Source organism: Mytilus californianus, unplaced genomic scaffold, assembly GCF_021869535.1.
Source record: "Mytilus californianus isolate M0D057914Y unplaced genomic scaffold, xbMytCali1.0.p SCAF_9, whole genome shotgun sequence".
Classification (NCBI taxonomy): Eukaryota; Metazoa; Mollusca; class Bivalvia; order Mytilida; family Mytilidae; genus Mytilus; species Mytilus californianus.
Window position 1 is genome coordinate 25407395 of NW_026262745.1, and position 5676 is coordinate 25413070.

At 32.6% G+C, this 5676-nt stretch overlaps 1 long non-coding RNA gene across 1 annotated transcript; it reads right to left on the reverse strand.

Annotated features, from left to right (window-relative positions):
• Positions 1 to 1159: 1159 nt before the first annotated feature.
• Positions 1160 to 5127, reverse strand: LOC127715305 (uncharacterized). The gene is made up of 2 exons (XR_007988280.1): positions 5061 to 5127; positions 1160 to 1267 (listed from the first exon to the last, which is right to left on the reverse strand). It is a non-coding gene; the product is annotated as an uncharacterized LOC127715305 (long non-coding RNA).
• Positions 5128 to 5676: the final 549 nt, after the last annotated feature.

Consider the following 5676-nt stretch of genomic DNA (forward strand, 5'->3'; position numbering starts at 1 on the left):
TTTTTGGTTACGGAGAAGATACACTAACAAGAAAAACAGTGTTTGGGGAGATAACTCTTACAATAAAAAGCCTTCGCCTTAACAAGATGAGTTTTAAAAGTGCAATAACCGTTTGATATAATATCCAAAATATCTAAGCGACATCTTACGAAACAACTTTATAGAGCAAGAAAAGGGTTTGGCTGAAGAAGAAGAAAAAAAAATAATGATTATAAATAAAAACCAATTGTTCAGAGAACAATTAAAGGTCTTTCCACAGCAATTTTTAAATTTATTGAAAAGAAGCTAGTTCGTGTTTAATCAAAGTTAAAATTGTCATCTTATCATCAGTTTCTTCATACTGATGCTATAAATAAGTGGTTTCTATATACTTCTGAGTGAAATAAGGGAGATAATTAGCTACTTCCGGTGAAGTAAATGTCACTTCCGGTCTCATATAATAGTTTCTTTCACACTGATTCCAAAAATATATAGTTTCTATATACTTTTGCTTGTAAACCAGGAGATAATTGGCCACTTCAGGTTTATCGAAAGTCATTTCTAGTCTTCAGTAATAAGTTGATGTATTAAAATTACAAAATATATGGATTCTGAGTACTTTTCCATGAAGAAGGTGCAAACATGGCTTCTTCCAGTTTCTCAAGGTCACTTCCGGTTGTCATTTTTCAAGGTCATATGTCATTCAACCTTTTGTAATAGGTCATATGGCTTTATAATGAACCAAGTTGAAGTAATAATCAATTAACCTTATAATTAGACATTTCAGGGGCACTTACTCCTATAAGATGCCATTAGATTGTTTCAGACCAAATGTAACATATCTTCATTACAATAAAGCAAACATTTTGCACTTGTTGTTTCATATGTATCTTTAAAAGTGTTTGAGAAAATGCAAAAACAAGGAAAAGTCAAAATTGAGAACTTGACCTTGATCTTTGACCTTGACTTCATTTTCTAAGTTAGGACCTAGGGACCTCAAATAAAAAGATTCCAGGGTTATACGGTTAACGGTTAATAAGTTAAAAAAACATACCGACAAATTTATTTGGTAAAGGTAGATAACTCCTTTAAAATTTCATCGAATCGCTTCAATTCAAATTAGCCAAAAATTCCTGAGAAGGTAAAGAACAATTTCGAAAAAGAATTTCGTCAATATCTATTTTTGTTACGAAGGAGATGCACACACTTGATAAACAGTGAATAGGGAGATAACTCTTACAAAGAAAATTGTTCGGCTTAGAATGGGTGAAAATAAAAAGCGCATAAACTGTATTATACTATATAAGAAATATCTAAGCGACATATTGCGAAACAAAAAATTTACGCGATAACAAAATTTGGCAGAAGAAAAAAATAATAATCAGAACAAATACAATAGGTCTTTCCAAAGAAAAGTGGAAAGACCTAATTACAACCATTTTTTTTTGTCAAAATATGGTTCCCCTACATCAAACCCTGGATCCAACTGGTTACTGAAAGCAAGATCAAAGTGCTTAATCTGATGATAAGAAATAATAAATTTTGTCTATGACGCATGGTTATACTAAGAAGTCCCCCAACAGTTCAAGATAATACAAACACGTACTTCTTGCCATTTACATAACTCATAGTTGTGTGTTCTATGTCTTATGCTTGCTTACACATGAGGCTTTTAAAGAAGCTTAGAAAGAAAGCATCGACGTACGGGTTAAACATGTTTCATATCGGATCGCATCAAAACTACTGGAAATATGTTTGATATCGTGTTTCAAAAATAATGTTAATCAGGCCAAGTGCATAAATAGTTTTAGAGCATCGAAATCAAACGGCTTTAGCAGTATAAGAAAAACGACATTTGCCTTAGGAAGTAGCTAACGGAATATTTTAGTATAACTACATAATTTAATTTACAACAATTTACAAAGGGAAGTACACTGTAGAACTGATGTAGTCTACTACAGCAGCAATACTAACCAAACTGTTGTAAAAAAACGCTTTATATCGATTCCGATGCGCAAGACGCACGTTTCTGGCATGACTTTTATCAGGCTTGCTCGAAAACAAAGTTTTGGAAGCCAATGATATACACATTTGTGACGGCAGAAAAACTAAATGGGCCTAAACAGTTTAGTTAAACATAATTTGAAAGACGAAAAGGTTTAAATTGTAAGACATTTTCAGATTTCACATTATTTGCACACAAAAAGGTTATCATTCTCTAACCTATCCGTAGCATTACAAATAATCAAGATTTAACCTATTTCCAGTTAGCAAACTACTCATAAAACTGAAAACAGAAACTTGCGAAAAACTAAGGATGTTCTACCCAAGGAAATGATAACCTTAGCTGTATTTAGCAAAACCTTTCGGAATTTTGGGTTCTCAATGCTCTTCAACTTTGTACTTTAATTGGCCTTTTAACTTTTTTGATTCGAGCGTTACTATTGTAGACGAAACGCGCGTCTGGCGTACACAATTTGAAGCCTGGTACATATGATGAGTTTATTTGCTTGCAGATTCAGACGACTTCTATATGCACAACGTTGGGGGCAAAAACCTAACATATTAAAACAGCATACCTCCAAATTTGGAAATACTAAAGGAAAAATAGACTAATTGAAAAATATGGAGCAATCACAAGAGAAAATTATTCAGATTTCAGACCTACCTAGAGTATAACTATGTTGCAATAGAGTGCATTTTGGAAAAGCTCCTTTATCATAGACAATGTGCATATATACATAATACTACAACTTACAAGTAAGAAATCCATATTTTTCAGATAAAAAGCCAATATACACGAAAAAGAAAGCAGTTGGATGGCTCTGAACTCATAAATTTAAACTAGGTGCGACGGGGGGGAGTATTTCCAGCTAACAAGCACCAACCTGAACAAAATGTTTTACGATCGCTCTGGTGACTTAGTAGACCGTTATGGGATATTTTCTGTATTACTAATGCCTCCAATTATGTTCATTTTTATTTTGTAAAAGCATAAAAACAACATTTCAAAGAAAAAAAACACAAACATGTCTTTGCAAAATCTTGAACCTAACTTGCATATTGTTCTTTGTTTTAAACTCTTAACATATACTGCATACGCAACAACAGTCTAACCTCTGTAAATAAGGAGCACATTCGGAAAACCCACCAGAGATTTTATTCCATTGAGAAAGATAGCTCTGTCAGAAGGTGCATGGACTACAGAAAAATAAAAGATGAATGTATTTGATAATGAATTGATAATTGATATCAACAGTACCGATTTAACTGCATCAGATGCGCATTTCGATAAGCAATGACTTTTCAGTGATGCTCGGAGCCAAATTTTTCCAATTGAAACGTCTTTGATTGTCATATGCAATGATCTTTTTCCTGTTTCCTCAAAGTGGATACTGGCAGATAAAACTAATAAAACGGCATTTTTCAACTAAATATTGATTTTTCATTTATACCAAATCAGACAATTAATTCCCATCAAGCTATAAACGTCGGAAAACAAACATGCCCCTATACTAGCATCATCGTGTGGATTTCCTAGCTACATAGCAGCGTTTAGTGTTCTGGGACCTTTTTCAAATCAATTTTAAAAGATGAATGAAGGAATATCAGTTATGTAATAAATATGCACATAACCTTACCGAGACACATGTTGACCAGTTAATGTCTAGAATCACCTTACCGATAAACACACGTTGACTAGTTAATGGCTAGAATCACCTTACCGAGAAACACATGTTGACCAGCTAATGGCTAGAATCACATTACCGAGAATCACATGTTGACCAGTTAATGGCTAGAATCACCTTACCGAGAAAAATGTTGACCAGTTAATGGCTAGAATCACCTTATCGAGAAACATGTTGACCAGTTAATGGCTAGATTCGCAATTCATCCGGAAATCAATACCAATCAAGGAATTAAAACCTTTGAAGGCTCGATATCCGTCATTCATTGTTTCGCCATAAAAATATAACAAAACTCTGACATGACTAAGTATTGGATTTATATATAACCATTAACATAATTAAAAACCAATTGTTCAGAGAACAATTGAAGGTCTTTCCACAGCAATTTTAAAATTTATTGAAAAGAAGCTAGTTCGTGTTTACTCAAAGTTGAAATTGGCATCTTATCATCAGTTTCTTCATACTGATGCGATAAATAAGTGGTTTCTATATACTTCTGAGTGAAATAAGGGAGATAATTAGCTACTTCAGGTGAAGTAAATGTAACTTCCGGTTTCATATAATAGTTTCTTTCACACTGATTCCAAAAATATATAGTTTCTATATACGTTTGCTTGTAAACCAGGAGATAATTGGCCATTTCCGGTTTATCCAAAGTCATTTCTAGTCTTCAGTGATAAGTTAATGTATTAAAATTACAAAATATATGAATTCAGAGTACTTTTCCATGAAGAAGGTGCAAAAATGGCTACTTCCGGTTTTCTCAAGGGTCACTTACGGTTGTCATTTTTCAAGGTCATATGTCATCCAACCTTTTGTAAAAGGTCATATGGCTTTATAATGAACCAAGTTGAAGTAATAATCAATTAACCTTATAATTAGACATTTCAGGGGCACTTACTCCTATAAGATGCCATTAGATTGTTTCAGACCAAATGTAACATATCTTCATTACATTAAAGCAAACATTTTGCACTTATTGTTTCATAGATATCTTTAAAAGTGTTTGAGAAAATGCAAAAACAAGGAAAAGTCAAAATTGAGAACTTGACCTTGACCTTTGACCTGACCTCATTTTCTAAGTTAGGACCCAGGGACCTCAAATAAAAAGATTCCAGGGTTATACGGTTAACGGTTTAAGAGTTAAAAAAACATACTGACAAATTTATTTGGTAAAGGTAGATAACTCCTTTAAAATTTCATCAAATCGCTTCGATCCAAATTAGCCAAAAATTTCTGAGGATGTAACGAACAATTTAGAAAAAGAATTTTGTCGATATCTTTTTTTGTTACGAAGGAGATGCACACACTTGATAAACAGTGAATAAGGAGATAACTCTTACAAAGAAAATTGTTCGGCTTAGAATGGGTGAAAATAAAAAGCGCATAAACTGTATGATACTATATAAGAAATATCTTAGCGACATATTGCGAAACAAAAATTTTACCCGATAACAAAATTTGGCGGAAGAAAAAAATAATTATCAGAACAAAAACAATAGGTCTTTTCACAGAAAAGTGGAAAGACCTAATTAAGTGTATACAGAAGTACCGCAGATTTTCTGACAGGTTGCAGATAAAAAGAATGAATGTTGCGACAGAAAGTGAATCTACCCAATTAAATGACACATCCAATGTCTGGTCTTTATGTACATAAACCTGTTAATGGTCGTGTAAAAGCTTGGAGAGTTCATATGAAGGAAATATACCAAGTACCATGAGAGAAATTTGAAATGACAAAAATGAGACGATACGAGAATAAATGACAAACCATTTTATCATACCTCTGGTGGTGGACTATCATGATTTATAACAAACCTTTCCAAAATTGTCCGTTTATAAATTTTGAAATTATAAAGAAACTAAGATTTCAACTCCCTCATATGACAAGCCGTTTTACTATTTATTCTAACTTCAAGATATCTAATAAACTATATAAGATATCTCATATAATTTATAAGGTATTTCATATAATTTAGACGATATCTCATATAATTAAATTTGTTCT